The following is a 23,145-nucleotide window of genomic DNA, read 5'->3' on the forward strand; positions in this document are numbered from 1 at the left end:
TTTCTTGACTTCAGTGTGCTTGATGTTGTCAGCTTGAAGGATACCCAAGTACTCTTCCTCATCCAGACTCTTAATGTTATTTTCGTGGGGCATCTTGATTCCTTCAGTTTTCACTATTTTTCCTTGTTTGATAGTAAGTGTGGCACATTTGTCCAAGCCAAACTCCATTACAATATCTTGGCTATATATACGGACAGTGTTGAGCAGCGATTCTATTTCAGATGATGTTTTTCCATACAGCTTCAGATCATCCATGTAAAGGAGGTGGGATAGTCTAGCAGATGTTTTTGATGTTTGATAGCCATGTCCTGAGTTATTCAGTATTGTTGACAGAGAAAACAGTGCAATAACAAATAGTAATGGTGATAATGAATCTCCTTGAAATATTCCTCTCTTGATATTAACCTCTCCCAGCTCTCACCATTGATCTGCAACTGTGTCTTCCATTGTGCCATCGATTTTTGCACAAATTTTCTGATGTTTCTACTTACTCCTGTTATTTCTAGGCACTTGATTATCCAATCATGTGGCAGAGAGTCAAATGCCTTTTTGTAGTCAATCCATGTCACATTCAGGTTGGTCTTCCTTCTCTTGCAGTTTTCCAAGATCATTTTGTCTATTAGGAGTTGATCTTTTGTTCCTCTGCTATTGGGGCGGTTTCCTTTCTGCTCAGGTGGAAAGAGATTGTTTTCAACTAGATGCTGTTGTACTGCATCAGCTACCACACCAGTTAGTAATTTGAAAGTTGTTGGTAAGCAGGTAATTGGCCTGTAGTTACCTGGTATTGCCCCTTTTGCTGGATTTTTCATTATTAGGTAGGTTTTCCCAGTTGTTAGCCACTTTTCAATTTCTCCTCCTTGTAGTATATTGTTGAATTGCTTGGCAATGAGTGGGTGTATAACAGTTAGATGTTTCAACCAAAACCCATGCAGTTCATCTTCACCTGGTGCTGACCAATTTTTGATTTTCTTTGCTCTTTTTTCTACCATTTTTGTTGTTATTACTAGTTCTTTCATTTCAACTTCTGTTTTATTTGCATCCACCTCTTTTAACCAAGCCGCATCCTTGTTGTATTTCTTTGGGTTATCCCATATCTGCTTCCAGAACTGCACTGTTTCTTCCTTGTCAGGTACTGACTGATTCCTTGCAGTTTCTCCATTGATGGATTGGTAGAAACGTTTCTGATTGGATTGAAATTGGAGGTTCTGCCTATAGTTTGCAATTCGAGCTTCATATCTACTGATTTTCCTGGCTATAGCTGTTATTTGTTGCTTTATTATTTCCAGTGCTTCCTTGATCTTCCTTGTTTCTAAGTGGTATTTCTTGATTAGGTATTCTTTGGTCTTCTTGTTCTTCAGCTTCTTTTCTTTCATCTGTTCTAGCTTGCTTGCATGTGATCTTAACTTGCTGATCTTATTTTCTAGTCTAACCTTCCATTTTTGTGGTGCACTGTTTGTTTGTTTTTCTTTTTTGTTGATTTTGCATCCCAGGTATTCTGTTATAACTGCAGCTGTGCTGTACATTAGTTGGTTTGTTTCTTGCAGTGAATTGGTGCTTATACTTGCTATTGCAGTATTTGCATCTTTTAATGCTTGTGCTAGCTGTTTCTTTGGAACAAGCTTCAATGCAGGCAGCCTTATTCTGTTGTTTTTGTGCTATTCTAGATGCTCAATTATTCTTTGTTTCAATTCTTTTATTTCTTTAGTTAGAGGGTTTTGTTCTTCCTGAGGAAGAGGTGCCTGGTTTCCAAATGAGAACAGTTGTATATCTCTACTGGATTCTTTCACTGCCAACTCCCCCTGGTTTGCCTCTACATTCTGAATTACTTCTTGTAAGGCTTTGATTTCTTTGCCCTGGGTAAACCTTTGCAGTTCGTCCAATTCTGTTTCTGTAAATACTTTATTTCGTGTTATAAATCGGCGTTGATCTGCTAGTCTCTGTTCTGTTATTTCTGATTCTGGATGTTGTTCTTTCCAGAATTGGTGCATTCGTTTTAGATATCCTCGTCTTGTTGGACTTGATCTGTAGTAACAGATCATTATTTCTTTGTTTTCTATCACTGTGTATCTGCGACGGGTAAACACCTTTTCTTCCAGTAGTTCTGCAGCTGCTGGCCCTGGTTGCTCAGCCAACAGTCCTGAGTCCTGTAACCCATTTTTCACCAGATATCCAGGAACTCCAATATCTAGCGCGGACCTTGTTAACCCGGGTGACGTCCGAGCCGGTATGGCATTATTATTATTATTATTATTATTATTATTATTATTATTATTATTATTATTATTATTATTATTATTATAAACTGCTTTGTTCACCAAAGCAAGTTAAGTGATGTAACACTGATGATATTCAGTTTTATACCCGAGTTCCAAGCCATACAATCCCAGCAAAGCAGAGTGATTCCAGGATAATCTTTGTTTGGCTCTCAATAGGGCCATGCTTCCTTATTTGGAACTGGATCAGTCTGGGTACCATACTCAATAAACAGCTGCTGCTCAAATGGTAACTGGCAGCTATACCTGGAGTAGCCTTTACACAGTTCCATTTTGTGTACCAATTACGGGCTTCCCTGGATCAGGAGGTTTTACTCACTATCATTCTTCCCTTTGATCACCTCCTATTTAATTACTGCAAAGATTACTGTTTATATGTTGGCAAGTAGAAATAATTTTGCTATTTTATCACAATTTCAAATATATCAGCATATAATAAAATTGATCCTTTTTTTTTTTTTTTTGCAAAAGATAGCCTATACAAAAGTTTTCCTCTCCTCTTAAGAAAGAAAAACTTAAGGTATATAAGAAATTTTTAGAAAGCAGAAGCATAAAATGATTTCCTGAAAAATATGGGGTTTCTGAAATTTTTATTCACTTTTCCAAAGGCCCATTGAACTAACTTATTTGAAAAATGGGGGAAATGACAGCTAAATCTTGAGCTGGGATTGATTCCACCAGACATGATAAGATAGTTATTTGCTTTTCAAACATTGAAATGGGAACAACTAAAACAAGCATTTGTCTTTCAGCTTAGAAATATAGCATGTTGATTTGGAATTAGACACCTTAAAATCCTCCTCTTTCCTCATTTCCCCCATCTGACATGTGAAGTATCCTACAAATTGATTTCTCAGATATTCCCCTTCCTTTCCCATCTTTTATCTAACTAGGCAATTTATTTTGTATAAGAGTAGCAAAGCAGCAAAGCTTGAAGAAATTATAAACAAGAAAAATGTGTTTGTTCCACACAATAGTTTTGCCGTCCAGTGGGGTTCCTGCTTCCCTCTCAGTATAAAGAAAAGCATCCTGCTTTGCTCAGAAATGCTTCACAAACATCTTCCTTTGTCATGATTAAAGTGGCTGCTCTATTGCCACTTAATATTAATATTATTACAATGCAGAAAGATCCTTTTACAAGCATGATGGAATTTCTTTCAGTATGAGTGCTTAAATTGCATCTATGAGTCTGGTACCTTGATAGAGATGGAAGGATTTAGGAAGATCACCAGTATTGGACTCAATCATGAATCTTCTGAATCTTGGACTCAGTTATAGAAGCTGGTTGGTGATGTAAACACACATGTCCAAGCACTAACTTAATGCCAGCTGTTGGCTTTGTGAATTACTATTGCTGTTCTTACAGTGCCAAGCTAGTATAGTTGCTCTATGGCAAAAAGGCAACTGGAAAATATAAACAACCAGTGGTCATATATCTATGGATAAAGATAAACCCTAACCCTTCAGCCAAGAGAGATCATATGAATAACAATGCAATTTGCCACACCTCTCATCCTAATATTTGTTTCTTTGTTTACTTTATTTTTATAAATAACTCAGGATGGTGACCGACACATACAATAATCCTCCCTCTTCCTATTTACCCCACAACAACTAACCTATGAGGTGGGTTGGGCTGAGAAAGAGCAACAATCAAGTGCAGGAATGCAGGAGTCCAGGCAGTTCAAATGTACATAAGAGTTTATTGTAAATTAACGCCAGTGCTTTTTTTTTGTTGTCATAGAATGCACCGGAACAGAGTTGTGGCACCTTTTTTCGACAGATTTTCCAAGTTTTAAAAGTAACTATTGAAAATTTGATGGACTTGAATTGCCCTGTCGAGCATAGCAGGTCGGCAGCAAAATCATTAAAATGGTGCATGCGGGCTGCTTGTGTGTTGAGTCTGATGCATGTGTACTTCGTCCGTGCTAGTTGTGATGGCACTGCTCGGCTTGTGATTGGTCATGTGGTCACGCGCTGAGTGCTTACTGCGGGTGGCGACCATTATGTTTCATTACACAACTGACATGTATGGGTGTGTGTACAGTAATTGACTACATGTGAAAGGCAAATAATTTCTTTATTTTAAAAAATCGTTGGTGAATTGAAAATCTTTTTAAAATTTTTAGTGTAAAAATGTAACCCCAAATTTAAAAATGAAAAAAAAATTACTAATTACTTCTCAACCACCAGTCCTGCTAAGAGCTGAATATATAATTTTTTAAATAAAAGATTAACAAGATTTGAGTTCCGGCACCCTTTTTCTTACAAAAAAGGCACTGGTTAACGCTCTCTACAAGAGTCTGAACTACTAACAATCAAAGCAAATTAGGGGCACATAAGAGTGAATGGAATTCAAGATAGGTGGGACTTGGCTCTCTTTTTTTTTTATTGAAAATTTTTATAAATTTTTACAAAAAAAACAAAATAACAATACAGAAACGAAAAACAACCTATACAGAAAAAAAAACTAAACATGACATAACAAAACTCCCCTTCCCCAACCCCCCCAAAACGCCCACCCCCTTCCCCCCCCCGAGCTTCCCAGAGCAGAATATAGGCTTAATTAAAAAAGAATTTAAAAAGTTATATATATATATAAAAAAATATATAACACTGAGATATATGTGTATATATATATAAAAATAAAAATAAAAGTTATGAAAAAGCTATGTGATATTTTTTTATATCCAATTTAAATTGTATAAATTTTATCCATTTATCCCAAACAGCAAGAAATTTCTCTTGCGTTTGTTCCTTTAAAAAAGCCGAAATCTTTGCCATTTCCGCCAAATAAGACACTTTAAGGAACCATTCCTGCTTTGTAGGCAAAGATTCCTTCTTCCAGTATTGTCCTACTAACAGCCTTGCGGCTGGGGACTTGGCTCTCTTGTGGGCACAAAGGGACTCATGACTGATGATGCATTTGACCCCTCCCTCAGGTTCAGCCTGGTCATCTCCCACACTGACTTCTACAAAATCACTCAGTTGGCTTTCATGCCTCAAGTGGGACCAGATCTCACCATTTCCTAAGTGATTCCTTGATTTCTTGCTCTCCATAAACAACTTATCAGTAACTCTGATTGCTAGGTCAAATGTCTTAACATGTTTTTTTTCGTCCCAGTCATTTAATTATGGGATTTCACAATCACTCTTGTGCAAGTTAAAAGTAGTAACGTTTTCTTTCTTTTTAAAAACAGCTTATGATATTAAAAAAAAAGTCAAAGGCAAGAGAATTGTCTTAAAATATATGAGCACTAGAAACAGCAAGCGCATTACAGGTAGTCCTCAGCTTACAACCACAGTTAAGCCTAAAATTTCAATTGCCAAGCGAGATAGTTGTTAAATGAATTCTGTCTCATTTTACAACCTTTTTGCCACAATTGTTAAGTGAGTCACTGCAGTTAAGTTAGTAACATGGTTGTTAAGTGAATCTGGTTTCCCCATTGACTTTGCTTGTCAGAATGTCACAGAAGGGAATTACATGACCGGGGACACTGCAACCCTCATAAATAGGAGTCAGTTGCCAAGCATCTGAATTTTGATCACTTGACTATGGGGATGCTGCAACAGTGTGAAAAGCGGTCATAAGTCACTTTTTTCAGTGCCATTATGATTTCAAGTGGTCACTAAATGAGCTGTTGTAAGTCAAGGACTACTTGTACTGTTGAACCTCAGTTATCGCATTCATTTAAACTGATATCTTGTTGTTTTCCAAGCATCTATACCCACTTGAGGACAGTTAATTAAAGTTAAGAACATTCTTCTCAGTTTACAGGTACACCAAGTTAACTGAATTGAAAACAGTCCATCTAACATATTAAAGAGTGCTTATATTTCCCTGAGCCCAGGGTCCTGTGTCAAATAAGACACCCTAAACTTATCAGCGATCCTGTACTATTGTGTCTTTGTAGAGATCATGTTTAATAGGTCATGCTCAAAAACAGCTTGTGCTATGTGCAGTTTTTGAAAATATATTCGGCATGGATTTGGATCGAATTCCTGATTCTGTCTGGAATTTAAAAACATACGCTTTCATACTTGAAATTGTGGGATTCTCTTGCCTTTTCAAAATTGTAACTTCCCTAATTCAGGCTGGAAATAGGCGTGTGCCAATTTACAAGCAATATAATTTTTTTAAAAAAAATATATTAACACTATTTTAAATATTAACAATTTAAAAGGAGATGCAGGCAGAAGTAGAATAGATTTCTCTCTTGCTCCTCTTCTCAGCTTACCTTAGTGCACTGGATTAGATAATCATCAGACTGGCAGATTTTCGGATAGAGAAGCTGTCCCTGTAATGTAAAACAAATGCTGGTAAATGCTTCCTAAAGAATCATCAGATTACAGGGAAGCAGCAATAAATCTGATATATTTCTCTGTGGTGTATGTTCCAAAACAGGACCATGAATTAAAACCAGCTAAAAGTACAGATAATCTTCTACTTATGACCATAACTGGGAGCAGAATTTCCATTGTTGGTGCAGTTGTAAAGTAAATCTTCACCCAACAGGCCCAATTTTATGACCATTTTTACCCCTGTCATTAAATGAATAATGTGAACCATGCAGTTGTTAACCAACTCTAGCTTCCCCAACTGACTTTGGTTCTTGGAATCTGGCTGGGAAAGTCACAAATCACATGACTGTAAGATGCTGCAACCATTGTAATTGCAAGCCAGTTGCCAAGTGCCTGAATTGTGATTGCATGACCTCAGTGATTGTGCAACTGTCGTAGCTTCGAGAATAAGCCATAAGTCACTTTTTGTGATACCATCGTAACTTGTAATTCATAGGTGGAGGTAACAGCAGCTGTGGTGGTGCAATGGTTAGAATGCAGTATTGCAGGCCAACTCTGCCCACCATCAGGAGTTCAATCCTGACCGGATCAAGGGTGATTCAGCCTTCCATCCTTCCGAGATTGGTAAAATGAGAACCCAGATTGTTGGATGCAATAGGCTGACATTGTAAATTGCTCAGAGAGGGCTGTAAACCACTATGGAGTTGTATATATGTCTAAGTGGTATCACTATTGCTATATAGGAGGAGACAATCCTTACGATTACCTGGCACAATACTAAGGGAAGAGTGGAGGACAATGATGTTTGGATAGACAAATCCCCTACCTCACTGAGGGTCTAAGACCCATCAGCTATCCTCTCCTGATTTAGCCCATCTGCTGAGACAGTTTACTAAGGTGTGGCCACTATGGAGCCACAGGTGAGAGGTGAATGCCAGGTGGTGACCAAAAGTGAATGAACAACCCTAAAATTGGTGCAGTAAGTCCTTCCACCACAGGTGCTACCTATACATTCCTCTCCTATAATAGCTAATGGTTAAAAGACATATATACCTATCACACTGTTTCCTTTTGGGGTTCCCTTTTGTTATCAATATGCATGTTATGTCTATTACTTCTAGTTATAATAATTTAAGAAAGGTTTTGACAAGTTTGACAGTTATTAATTCCATATTATTCTGTTTTTCAACTTTGATTGTGGAATGTTCATTGTTATGAGCCCATACAAAATACAGAGATATGTTAAATAAACAAATAAATAAATATTTTAAACAGTAATCATAGTTAAATCTAATTAAATACCATTCACTATAACACACTTTCTGAACTGGCAAATCATTCTGTTTCTCCATGTTTATAGTCTGATTGATTGATTGATTGATCGATCGATCGATTGATTATATGCCATCAGGTCTAAGTTGACTTTTAGCAATCATATAGATAAAATATCTCCAGGATAAATTTGGTTCTTATGGTTTTCCAATGGTCCATCCATTTATTTTAACTGAACTATCCACCCTGTTGCTAGTCTGGACGGTTAGATCTTTGTATACTGTAATACTGAAATAGGATAATTTGAACTTGGTTATTTGTACTTTGAGGGAGAATTCTAGGTAGATCTATTGACTGTATGATAAATTTGTTTGTTTTCTTGGCTATCCATAATATTTTCAGGAATTTTCTCCAACCCTAAAGTTCAATGGTATTAATACTCTTTCTATCCTACTGCTTCATAAATGACCTTTTGATGTTCATATGTTATCTTTCATTATCTTGTTGTTTTAATTTGTAAAGGAGACATTATCAACTATAGAATCAGGTCTTCCTATCACCTAACAATCCAATAATACCTGAAAACAGTCTTACCTTCTGAACAATGGGAATTCAAGAAGAAATACTTAGGTCACAAATATATTCTTGCATTTGCTATCTATAAAGATCCTACAAGTTCTTCTGAACAAAGCAACTTTTTTTTTCATTAGGTACAGTCTGTTGAAATTAATGATGGTAAGAAGAAATAATTGAGTTGGGTGTGTGTGAAATGTGATTTTACTGTTTTTTCTACCTTTCAGGTTAAGAACACAATATAAGGGGTCATCTGTGAAGAGTTGAAAGCAGAACTCAATGCTTTCTACTTTACTGATTACGTTGCTATAGCACTGTTCAGGGTTTTTTTTGCCCAGAACAGACAAAGCACGTATTAAGAAGTAGGCATTGCTTATTGAATAAATATATTGATTTTTTCTGCAGCATAACCCACACTGAAGTTTTCTCTTGACGTTTAAAGGATAAGGAAACACATCACTGTTTAAATCATTTAATGTGCCTGAAGAAGAAAATAGTCTTATTCTTATTTATCAGAATGAAATTTCCAAGCTTAATTTCACAGGAGGCAACTATTATTCACATTGAATTATATTGCTATAACTATTTTCTTATTTACTTTTATTTTAATGATCCTTACTAATAATTTCTTCATCATACTGGACTGCAGTCTCAATGCTCAAAAAGAAGGAAATCTTAAAGTGTTAAGATAGTATATGTATTTCAGTCTTTTACAGGTAAATTACCTATGATACTTTATCTGAACAAATGAAATATACATAGGTATGGACAAAAACCTTCTACTTCTGTGGGATCTCTCTATTACTCTCATTCTTTCTCTTTGTCTGATCACCCAGGCCTGAAGTCTCTTAATCTTTGCAATGTTTTCAAACAATTGGCTTGTCAAATAAAAAGATCTTATTTTCTCTTCTCCCTACAAGGAAAAAAAGTATAAATAATGAAATGCTTATACAATACACACACACACACACACACACACACACACACACACACACACACACTAGCAAGAGCTTCACTGCCAGAATTGGATAAGGACCAAATTATATACAGGTAGCTGATTGAAATGGGAGCGTTTTACTAGGATTTTACCACCGCAAGTTAGATTGTGATCATTCTCACCTTTTGGTACAGTATCTTCTTTGTCTAAACTCCTTCAAATGCTAAATTTCTTTGTGCAGGAGATGCTTTCAGGAAGGAGCATTGAAGCATGCTCTGCAGATAAAACTACCACATTCTGCAGTATGTATAAAATGAGCTAAATGTGATAGAACTAATCATAATTTCCACACTGAAGAATCTAATTTTCTTGCTTTTCAATCCAGTGCTGCAGAAGGGAGTGGTGGAAATATCTGCCTGGTTTCATGAGGAAAGTGTCCAGCTGAACATATCTTTCCAAATTATGATTGTACATTGGGCAGCTGGGCAAATGGTAGTTGGTAGGGATCCCATTGCGAAGGTGTTTTTTTTTTTTGCTTGTCCACAAATCCTGCATCAAAGAATAGGCTATGTTTTATTTTCCGGCATCATAAGACTTTGTCATGCAGTGACTTAACAGGACTGCTGCCAAGTAGCTTCCAGGGCATTATAAATGTGAGGCTTTCTTTATGCTGTCAGTGGTGTTGGCAATACTTGGGGGAAACTTTCAGATCAGATCACCTTAGAGTGATCTAACAGAACAATTAGTGGTTTTCCTTTCATTTCCATACGTTCCTGCCAGTTTAATATTTCCAATCAAAATAACCAATAAGCCAGGTTTGCATGCTCTGAATTAAAATCATGAATCAGAGAAGTGGGTTATTTTTATTTGTTGTTTATTTGTGCCTTCCTTTGTATTGGTTCTTTCTTGGATTTCTTCATTTATAATGCTTGCTACATTTCTTTAAAACAGAGGCAAATGCTTAGGATATAGCAAACTGCATGTAATCAGTAATGGCTTACACTTCATATCCATTGCCAAAAGTAAATATATAGGTTTACTAAGGGCATTTTGATTGCAAGTCTGCTGTAGTGATTAAGATACCAGGTTAGCAACCAGGAGGCTGGGAGTTCTAGTCCTGCCTCAAGGACAAAGCCAGCAAGGTGATCTTGGACCAGGCACTCTCTCTCTCTCTCAGTCCTAAGAAGGAAGCAATGGCATTTCTGAAAAACCTTGCCAAGAAAACTGCAGGGATCTATCCAGGCAGTTGCCAAGAATCGAGATCAACTTGAAGGTATGCATGTGCATGTCTGTGCATGCACACACGTATATCATTTTAGGTCAAGCAATAAATTTTGGTGGTAATTATTTTTTCTTAAGTTGGAAGCAACTGATAACAAGAATGTCAATTAAACACAGAGAATTTGTTGTGGGGAGAAAGATTTGTTCCATTACATTCAATGTCACTGTCAAAGTATTGGCTCTATACTAGAGAAATAATGTATAATGGAAGAGAACAATGCAACAAATTGCCTAGAAATCTAAAAAAACACTCTTGGCTTTATAACTCAGGCCTCACCTGTTCTCAGAAATTACAATCAAATATTAGGAATTTGAAAAGAAAACGCTTTTATATTCATGAATCATTATGGCAATGAAAGACTGACATTCCTTGAAAGTATAGAAATCATGGGTGTTAAAGTGTCTAGGGGAGACTATGTTATCAATAGTTACAGTAGATGGTCATTCTTGTTCAGTTGAGCAGATGTAAACTGTCATCTGTCACAGCAAAGGGGGGGAACCTTTGGAAAGTCGTAATACAGTAGCCTGATTACAACTTGTAAGACAGCTGAGCTATGACTCGGTGTCTACTTACAGTGGAACAAAAAATCAATACAAAAATAGTGAAAACTTTGCTTTTTCTTGTTGCCTTAGAGACAAAAATAAACAAATGGTGATGCAATAAAAAATTGCTAAAGCATTAATCTAAGACACAGTTATTTGCTGCAGATTGAGTCATGTATACTGTAACTTGCTTTTGGTGACACAGAAAGCAAATGATTAATTTAGATGATTTCTTATTTATCTTATTATCTTTCAGGTAATATAATGGAGCAAAAAAGGTACAGCTGTCACAGGGTGACTCTGCCTACACAGAGAATACAGCTGTAATTGTTAATATACATAATTTTAGATATATTATCTAGATGGACACATACATTTAATAAATAAATACATTTAATAAATAAATATATTTGATAAATAACTAAATTAAAAAAATCCTCTTCTTTTTTTAAAAAAACTTTATTTTTTAAATGTGATGTGATGTGAAATAAATTAGTGGCCCAAAGACTGTTCTGGAACATGGGTGATATGGAAAAAAGCCTTGAGCTATCTATCAACTGAAATGAGAAGGTCAGATAAAGTCGGGGCTGTGACCCTGTCATTGAATCTTAAATTCAGATTTCCATATTGATTGTCAGTGTTCACTGAATGACACAGATGGTGACATCAGTGTAGTGCAACATAGCCAGTGCACATTATGTCTCCTAGGAATGAATGACACTGCTATGTCTAGAGAGAAATCCAGCTACTTGAAAAAGAGTTCACAGCAATATAGAAATATGTGAGGCAAACATTAACAGTTCTGACTAAGAGATGGGGCACTCTCAGAGATAAGTATGTTCTCGAGAGTATTTTAAATGAAAAGGACTTATCTTGCCATTTTCTCCATCCTCTTCTTTGGCTGGACAGAGGCTTTCTCATTATTTCCAAATTAAGTGTGGAATGATTAAAATATTGCAGTATATCACTATGAAGATGACCTAATGAAAATGTTAATGTTCAAAGAGGTTATTTCAGTGCAAGTGCTCATACGCAGAAGAGAGCTAAATCGGCATAAAATAACCCACAAAGTCAAGAGGCACTAAACAAATTGAGCCCAAATAAACAGAAATTGAAATATATAAATTTATTTAATTCAGCTGCCATCCAATTCCTGATTGACTTTGGGGGCTCACAATAAAGCAAAGAAAATAAAATACAACTTGAATAAGGAAAGAACACAAATATAGAATAAAGACAAATAAAAAACAAGATGGTGAATCCAGACAACAACATAGGAAATGTATAAACACAGAGTGTCCCACAAAAGCCCCCAGCATCCTAGCCCAGAGCCTGGGGAAGTCTCCCAGGGGATATCTCATTCCACAGGTCAGGCACTTACAGTAGAAAAGGCTCACTTCCTGGTTCCCCAAAGGCAACTGTGTTTAACTTAAGGAAGCCTAAGCACCTTGGCTCTGTCAGATCATATTGGCTAAGCAGACATTATAGGAAATAAGCAATCCCTCGGATAACAAGGTAATCATAATCATAATCAAGTTGGAAGGACATTGGAGGTCATCTAATCCAACCCCCTGCTCAGGCAGGAAACTCTATACCATTTCAGACAAAAGGTCCTGTACACAATTAAGAGAAATTAGAAAAGCTGCCATACACTCATCAAGAGACAGGGATATGTTGTTTTTGTCCAATTCTACAGACCCTGCAATTCTACAGACCCTGCAAGGAAGGCAAAAAGATCTGGACTCCCAACTCTGAAACAACTTATGACAGAATGCAGATTAGTAATGTGGGATGTAGGCTGGAGACCCAACCCGATCAGCTGGGGCCTATGACACGCTCCAGGAGCCGGAAGCAGACACTAAACAGCTGTATATAAGACTCTCCCCCGGCACTTACCTTTTAACCCTGACGATGTCAATTGTGTTTGACGAAAGCTCGGTGGATTAAAATTCTATTTTTATAGATACTCTCTTGGTGATCATTACTATTTGACTAACATGAATATTCCCAAGAGTCATGTTTTTGTTTTTATTTCCAATCATATATATATATATATATATATATATATATATATAAAGATGGCTAAATATATATATATATAAAGATGGCTAAATATATATATATAGTGGAGGGATAGGGAAGGGCATCCGGAGAAAAGAACATAACGTTATAGAAACATCTTGGTTATCAGCTGGCCAATCAGGGCCAGTAACACGGTCTAGGAGCCGTGCGCAAACGCTACTTGAACCTACTTAAACCACCTTTATTGTAATGGCCTTTTAGCCCTGACGATGCTGAGGAGTTCCCCCAGCGAAAGCTTGGCAACTTTTTAGTATAAGTATATTTTTAGTAAAGTATTCTTACCCTCCCGGTGATCGTGTTTTATTCTTTTATTCATATATATATATATATATATATATATATATATATATATATATATATATATGGGATTATCCTTGTGTTCTATATCCTATTTTTAAAAAATCCTAGTGCCAATACAGCCCCTTAAGAAAGGCCATATAATTAATGTCTAACCTTCCGAAGATGAATCCAAGAAGATTCATAAGAAACTATTAATAACACTAAGCTCAGCTTTAATCAATATTTTTTTAAAAAAAAAACTGGACCCTTATCTCTAGTTTCATGTCCTGCATCAAGTGACAAAATGCCATTGGGAATTCTTGGAAGGTGGCTCTTAAGAATTTGGATGAGTCTGTGAATTAGGATTTGACTCAAGATTCACCATGTAGAATTTGTGTTTGGGGTTATTCCTCAAAAGGCTTTAAGCCATTAGAAGAAAATTGGTATGCCTGGAGCAAAATAAAATGGCTTAAAAGTCATAATAAAGGACCAGTGGATTAATTAATGTAAAAAAAGAATACTGTGCTGGCAATTTACAGAATGAATTTAGTGTCCTTATTATGGGGCCCAGTAGAATATAAAATAATCCCTTGATTATATAAAGCTTTGAATCTATTCAATTTGTATTCCATAAATTGACCAAAAGTGCTCTATGGGTCTTTTTTAGAAAAACCAATATATTTGGTTTTGAATGTTTACATATTCATATGTAAGGTTTTATTTGTCAATGGCCTGTAGTACTCATCTGTGAACTATTTCTGTCTTAAAGCAAATTACCATGTCATCCATATACTGAAAGACTGGTAGCTATTTGTTCACAGTGTTAAGTAAGTGGATCTCCTAACTGGTAAATTTCTGGATTACAGAGTAAAAAGAGAGGTGAACCAGTGGCTGGCCAAAATAACCATTGTATTAATCTTGTGACCTATTCTGAAAAAAGTTCATTGATGGAGATTTTTAATTAATTCTAGTAGACAATGATCAATTGAAAAGTCGCTTGGTTTATCCTAGAGCACATTGGATGGATATACTGTACTGATAATGACTGCTGGATTTGCTTTGTTCACAACAAAGAACCAGACATAAAAGCACTCCCACTCCATCTCTGTGAATTTTGATTGTGGATATACATACTCTATATGTTTGTTTTGGTTTTGAATTATCTAGGATTTTGCAATTGAAATAGTCACACCATAAATGTAACAAGACAGAATAATTTGGGCAATAACAGTTATTGAATTATTGTACATAGGATAGTTGGACAGTCAATACACACTTGGATTATAATCCACAAAAAAGTATGTATATCTGATGATGACTTATTTTTAACCTTTAAAATAGTAGTGTTTCCACTCTTTGCATATTTCCATCCCAAGTTTCAAAGTAACCTTAGATGGATGGTATAAATGCAGCTGACGGAAAAAGCTCAATGCATATACCAAAGAACTTAATGAATTGAGATTTAGAGATTAATTCAAAACAGATGACATCATATTAGGAAGATTATGGTTGTTCTCATTTCAAAATACAAAAGAAATATAATGAATCAAGATAAGGATGAAAACAAATAGAAGAGGAAAAATTTACCAATACTATAGGCAAGTATTTCCTGCTTATTTCAGTGGGGATTACTCCCATACAGTAGAAGCTGTATGAGAAATAAAGGGGAGTAACTAAATACAAAGGAGCAGCAGCATAGGCAATTTTAAAAGAGAACGAGAGAGCACATTATCACTTCTATTTTCATAACTATGTTGAGTGCAACTTGAATGACTTCCAAAGGGGATTTAGGCCACTTTAGGGAGAACAAGGCTATGAAAGGTTCAAGACCATAATAATTGTCTGTTACCTCAAGTATCATAGAAGTAACTCAAGACAAAGATGCTATTGTGGATGTTGTGGTCATCATGCCCTGCTTGTGAGCATTTAGCCATCCCTAGTGGGAAGAGAATGCTATATTAAATAAATATTTGATCAAAGAAAGTTTTCTTTATGTTCTTATAGACTACAAAGTAACACAAAAGAAGTCCTTGACACAAGCTCTTACAATTCAGTTTTCAGGTGTGTGTGTGTGTGTGTATGTGTGTGTGTGTGTGTGTGTGAGTGAGTGAGTGAGAGAGAGAGAGAGAGAGAGAGAGAGAGAGAGAGAGAGAGAGGGAAGAGAGGGATGGTAGTTGTGTTAGAAACTGCATCACAGATTCTGAACAGTATGTATACTTCCCACTGTTATCTTTTTTGAATAGCATAAAACTCCCAGTTCACACATAGCTTTAGAAAACTGAGTAAACTCAAATTAAAATAGAACCAATATTTTTATCCCTCATCCTACTTAAACATACTTGCATGATGTGGTATAAATAATTAGCATGAGAGAGAAACAGAGATAGAAAAGAAATCAAATTGATCATTTATTTGCATGTTTTTTGCTTTGCCTTCTTTTTAGATTCCCAGGAAACCAAGTATAAGACATACATTGTTTTTCAGAAGTTAAATACAGTCCTGCTTCTATTTGTATTAATAAAATCAGGAAAATGATAGTTGATTTCCAAGTACCGTTCAAATGCTTAGTTTATATATCCAATATTGCTGCATAATGTCTTCAATATTCAATACTGAAGTTAGAGACGTTCCAAATTCTTCAGACCGAGATTAGTTGTTATTGTGGATGATTGAAATTTCTTTCAATTTCACTTAGCATAAAAACCCAAACTGACTTCAGCAGACCTGGGCCAACGATAGTCATTGCCAGTTCAGAGAGTAGACATCAGGTGTTAGAAACTTGCAGTGGGGAAAGTTTAGAATCTACACATGAAAAGGGAATACTATCATGCACTATACACTACTTCTTCTGAGGGTGAAAAATGCTTTTGGCCAATTCAGCATCACACTGCATTGCAAACAATTGTTTATGATCCAGCAGCCGAAGATGACTTTCTCTCCTGTTGTCAAACTCTTCCCTAAATAATGAACAAGAGCTCTATCCGTTTTCCAGCATCAGATTTGACAGATCCTGAAGATTCGGCATAACAAATACAAAACAATAAGTAGCATTTAAAATGTGGCAAGATTCAATCAAATTTGAGGGCTAGGAAACTCTGCAGTTTTGAATGAAAAAGTAAACCATCTACATAAATATCACTGGAAGTAAAAAAAGAAAAAATGCTTGCATTTTCCTGAAATAATGATCAGTAGATCAAAATCGGGAGACCAGGAAACTTTTTTTTTCCTATTAACTGATAGGAACACTTTAAAAAGAAAGAAAGAAAGAAAGAAAGAAAGAAAGAAAGAAAGAAAGAAAGAAAGAAAGAAAGAAAGAAAGAAAGAAAGAAAGAAAGAAAAGTTAAATTTCTTTCAGAAATAGTTAAGGGTTCTGCTTTTAATAATGTAATCCTTTTGTTACCAGCATGTTTATAAATCAGAATCTCTGTTGCATTGACCAATAATGATCTAGATGTGCACAAATAGGAATCTATCTTGTATGAACTTTAATTCACTTAGCTTAATACTTGTATCAAGTACTTGTCTCAACAGTCCTAAATCACTTCGCTCAACACTGCTACAATGACTAGTTAGAAAATGATGTGATTGCATTAATTACATTCCTGGTTGATTCAAATGCAAGAGATCCTCTCCTAGGACTGCACACTTCTACTTCTTTTCACCTTAAGATTTGGCAACATTTGGGGGACATTTTGGCCCTTTCCTCCAATTTACACATATGCTGGGAAATAATAAAAAGCCTGTAATATAAGCAAATGGAACCAGTTTGAACCAAGATGAGTATGTGTGGTAATACAGATGAACAATAAAAATAAATAGACCCTACGCCTATTAGATCAACAACACGGGGTAAAGGATGATGGAGATAGTTCAAATGAACACACAAGCAATTAGATTAAAATAGTTGCGACGGTTGCATTTGATGCCAAGTCAAACTTCAAGAGTTCAGTTAGTATTTGTTCAGCCCCTAAGTGCACTGATCTTAACAGAAGGAAGAGCCAGAAGGGATACTGTGCTGTGGTCTATTTGCCAAGAGGCCAACATGAGCAATGGGTTTCCACCACAGTTTGAGAAAGATCTATTTCAATGGAGCAAATTCATGCCAAAGAGAAGAAATAGCAAAAACATAGAGCATACTTATCTCTGGTAGCAGTGGCACAACATACAGAAGGTTCGTCAAAATATACTGAAAGTCTTTTTTTTAAAAAAAGAAAGAAAGAATGTGTAGGAAGTAGGATGGGCAGAAAGCATCATGAACATGTATCTGTTTTTCACATGAAAAATCCTGAGCTCACTTCCTAGAACTTCCCAGATTCAGTGCTGGCAACTGAAAAAGACTCTTCACTAAAATCCTGGAAAGCCAAACATTTCAAGTCAGTGCAAACAATGCTGACAAGTCCTCTGGCTTTATGTAAAGCAACTTCTTACATTACAAACACTAAGCCTGAACATTATACCCCTGTTGGTGGGTTCAGAATGTGTGCCTTTCCAGATGTTGCCAAATTATAATTCCAAGATGCATCAGTCAGCATGGCCAATGATGGAAGATGCTGGATTTAGTAGCATCACGAAGGCTTCACATTTGCATATGTGCATCACTTAGCATATTCTTGCTGTATTGATAATGTAATTCAGAAATTAAAAATGTAAAAAAAAAGTTTTGACAATGTCACAGTGATATGTTTTCCCTCAGTACTGATTATAGTATTGAAGATTCTGGGCAGCACCCGCTGCCAGCAGAAGCCTTAAGATAGCAGCCCCCCATCCTAAGATTACATCCTTCATTTTCTCTCAGCCAAGAAATACTCCCGAGAAGACAGATGGTGAAGAATGCAAATGTTCAAGAGCAACATAAGGCATATTTATCAGAATTCTCAAAAGTAAAGACCACGTTTTCTAGAACTACCATATAAAGCACAGAAGACTGTATCTTGGCTTACATATCAAAGCAGGCACAATTAGTCCTTGACTTACAACAGTTCATTCAGTGACCATTCAAAGTTACAATGGCACTGAAAAAAGTGACGTATGACTGTTTTTCGCACTTATGACCATTGCAGCATCCCTCATGGTCATATGATCAAAATTTAGACACTTGCAATTAACTTATATTAATAACATCTGCATGGTCCCAGGGTCATGTGATCACCTTCTGTGACCTTCTAACCAGAAAAGTCAACAGGGAAGCTGGATCCACTTAACAACTGTGTTATTAACTTAACAACTGCAGTGATTCACTTAACAACTGTGGCATGAAAGATCATAAAATGGGTGAAAATTCACCTAACAACTGTCTCATTTAGCAACATAAACTTTGTGCTCAATTGTGGTCATAAGTTGAGGACTACCTGTACAAATTCAAGAAAATCTTGCATTCCAGACAAAGACAAATTTTTAACATTATGAACATCAGCAGCCAAAAACATCTCAAAGCATATATTGCTATGAACGAAATCTTGCATTTTTCTCAATAAAATCCAAGTCAATCATGAAATAAACTGTGTGACATTCAACTCTTTTCACATATAAATACAGAAAGGGGAAGGGAGAAATTAGCATCATGCTTGTTCTGGTTTCAGCATCCATAAATTCAAGTAAAAGACATGAAAGACTCCTTTGAGTAAAGAAATTGTTCAATGTACAGGATTGCCAACATGATCGCCAATGTACAATAATGGATATGGCACAAGAAGAAGAAGAATGAACCATTCTTCTTCTTGTGCCATATCCATTATTGTACATTGGCGATCATGTTGGCAATCCTGTTTTTATCAGCAGCCTCACGAAAAAGTGCTGCTAAGTTTTGTCCAAACCAATCCCTTAGATTTTGAAGCCACAATATTCTTCTTCTGCCTGGACCTCGTTTGCCTCCAATCTTTCCCTGAGGGATTAAATGGAGTATGCCGTATTTTTCTGGGTGTCGCATCACATGTCCGAAATATTCTAATTTTCGTTTTTTAATTGTTTTGATGATTTCCCTTGGCTTTCCCAGGCAGCTTATCACCTACTCATTTCTGATCTTGAAATTGTACATAGCAAGCTTTTTTCAAGTGAATATAGATTGACAAAAAGCAGAATCCTGAATCGCTTGCATGCTATAGGGGGGCACACCACTCTGTGAGTGTAGGCTACATTTCAGAGGTATAGTTGATAACACAGGATTTTTTTCAGGGCAAGAGCAATCACATTTCTCCATATGTTCACTGAACAGCATATGCTACATGAAAAAATGGTAGGGAATTTAAAGCAGAGCCAGGCTCCCTTGACATCAAGACTATAGTTGTATTAAGAGTGGCTTTTACACCTGCCTTTGCTTTGAACTGTCTAGGGCACAGTTCTGCATGATACATCATCTTTTCTAAGCCTTTTATACTGTGGACTATTTTAGCAACATCAGAAGGAGTCAAAATAATGAAGAAAAAGTAAAACAGAAAATATCAACTCCTTGAACTATAAATTACGCACAGGGAGAGATACATATCATAGAATCATAGGGCTGAAAGGAACCTTGAAGATTTTCTAATCCAGCCCTCTGCCCAAAGCAGCAGTCCTTATACTCTCCTAGAGACAAATAGCTGCCCAATCTTTTCTTGATAACCTCCAGTGATGGAGCAAGCTATTCCATTGCTTAATAGTTTTACTGTCAGGAAATTCCTTCTTATTTCCAGGTTGGATCTCCCTCTGACAAGTTCCATCCATTGCTTCTTTCCGACCCTTAGGTGCTATGGAGAATATATTGATGCCCTCTTCCCTGTAGCACCTCTTCAACAACTGGAAGACTGTTATACCTAGTTACTTTAGCTGTTCTTCATAGATTTAGCCTCCAGCTTTATTTTAGTGTAATCTCATTCTTCCAATTGATGGGCACTCAGCTATCTGAGTTTAATACTATTGCAATTAGGATTATTATTTTGTGAAAATTTCCCTTTGATCATCTCTACGTGCAAGGTCACTTGCAAAGAAGCTCATTATGAGGGCAAAAATTAGAAAGAGAGCAGACTGATTGATTTATTGAGCTTCATTAATGTTGATGCAATACTATTGTAAAGAGCACTGAAGTGAAATAGCCAATGCAGTAGTTTAAAAAGCCAGGAATATAAACACAGTAATGCCGCAAGTATATTCAGTTTTCTTCTTCGTTGTATTATATTTATGCTTTATTATGATTATTGTGATGATTTTTGTTGGAACTGCCCACATGTTGACTTCAATGATAATTTAGGTTCTTATGCAATTCACAAGTTATATCCAGGAGCTCTAGAAAAGAAAAGAGAAACTAAAACTCATCAATGCCCTTTAAAAACTTAGGCAGAGTGATTTATTACTTAAACCTCTAAAAATTCAAAACATTAGATATAATCAAGCAAGACAGATTACCATATATATGTATATTCTTTTAAATATATTAGATGTAAATTGCAAATAATTTTCATGTAAAATTATTTATATGCTGCCAATGGATAAAGAAAGAAATATTTCTTTCAAAGACAGCCGTGTCTCTGTCTGATCAAGTATTTTGGAATGAGATCATCCAGAATTCTGGAGAAGCTCTACTTCTAAATTATAGATAATCCTCATAAATACATTTCCAAGAAATATTAAAATCAGATTCCTAAGAATAATTTAAGAATTAATATATTATTACTATATTATATTATTATATTATATATATACTATATTATTATATTAACACATTAACTGTGTTAAGGAAAGTCTGCCAAATTACCATTGGAAAAATAAAATATAAATTATTGTGCTACTGAGTAAACATAATAAGTTACAGTATAAAATGCTGTAACATGAAATGGTAAATTCTGTGCACACTTTTAAAAAACAGCTACTTAATACTGAACAAGTATTAGTAATACTTATATTACTTATTTTGGCATAGTGAACCTATATTAAAAGTGAAAGTTTAAGGGAATTTATAAAAGATAAACTTTTTTAAAAATGTAAATACATCATCAAAATAAGAAAACAAAAAGGAACAAGCATGTATATCACTATATATTACATTACATTATATATTATATTGTATCATATCATATCGTATCATATAGTACCAATCTATTTCAACCAGGCCAACTAAGTGATACTATTAAGGTATTGTCCCAGGGTCTGGAGGCTATGAGGGCTTAAATGTGGAGAAACAGACTCAGGCTCCACTCTCAAGACCAAGTTGCTTTGGATATTTGGAGCACGCAAGATCAGAGTTGTTCCATCTTTAATTCTGAACAGTGCCCCACTTGGCTCTTTGGAAATGATGCGCAATTTGAGAATCTTCTGGACTCACAGCTCCTGCTTGAGGAGCAGGTGGCAGCAAGGGTCAGAAAGACCTTCGCACAAATTCATCTTGTGCACCAACTTATGGACAAGAAAAACCTTTGAACAGTCACTCGTACTTTGGTCACTTGGTAAAGGGTGTTTAGTTCAGGCTGGATAATTGTGGGGTATATTTTTTTACTTTGCTATGACTACAAATTTTAATTAAACTAAACTAAACTCAGCATATTCTGTTGTGATAAGGATAGTGTATGGCCACCTTTTGGAGATATTAACTCACAATTTCTAGAAATACCAGGCAAAGAAAGGCAAACTCTTCAAACATCTCAAAAGTATCAACCTGTAGAAATATGTAGTTATCATGCTATCTACCCAGAAACTAACAGTTATATTATTTCATAGGCTTCAAACCCCAAATTAGTTTATGATGAACAAGTATACAGGGCAGTTCACAACCAGTTACAACATAATTTATAAAAAAAAGTCAAATGTCATTTTTAACCCCTATAAGAGTCTATCATTACTTAAGTCTACATTTTTGTAGGCAAAGAAGTATAAAATCTCAGCTATTTCTAAACGCAGAGTTGTCATATGTGTCAAAAACCAAATCATAGAAACAAAAAACAATAATATCTCAAACTATAATTTGTGACTTGCAAAACGGCAAGGAGAGGCTGTTTTCCACATGCTTGTTGCTTTGGTATTTAGCAAATCATTTTAAACTGTTATGCTCATTATCCTTGCTGATTAAGGAAGTAATTGAAGTATGCCACGGACTCTGTGATCTCAGAAAACTTCCTTTACCATTAGTGAAGCTCTTGCAAAGCAAAGAAGGGATGATAACTTGTACCCCATGCCTGATTGAAGCATTGTGGAAATAAGGAGCACATACAATTTTATCTCCTTCTTTTTTTTTTTTAAGCTGGCAAGATGGTGGCACTAATAACAGCAGTACTGTCAGGGTGGGACACTCATACTCGGCATAGCTGGACTGAAAGTTTTCTTAACTTTCCTGACACGTATCTTTGCTTTAAATCCTGGGCAAATATTGCTTTTTTTTTCTTTGAATCATATTGCACATATAATTCAGTCACTTATTTATTTCATGTATTTACTATGAAATAATATCTCAGTGGTTTATGTGAAAGACCCAAATTAAAAAATTCAGGGTAAAATGTACTACTGGAGACAATTAAAACAGAATTATTTCCCCTCCAAATCCAATTAATCAACAAGAATTTTTTAAAAAATCAAATAAAAATTACACCATTTGGTGTAGTAGTTAAGATGCTGGCCTAGAAACCAGGAGACAGTGAGTTC

This window comes from Crotalus tigris, unplaced genomic scaffold (assembly GCF_016545835.1).
Source record: "Crotalus tigris isolate CLP2741 ecotype Arizona unplaced genomic scaffold, ASM1654583v1 scf7180000024337.5909745, whole genome shotgun sequence".
Classification (NCBI taxonomy): Eukaryota; Metazoa; Chordata; class Lepidosauria; order Squamata; family Viperidae; genus Crotalus; species Crotalus tigris.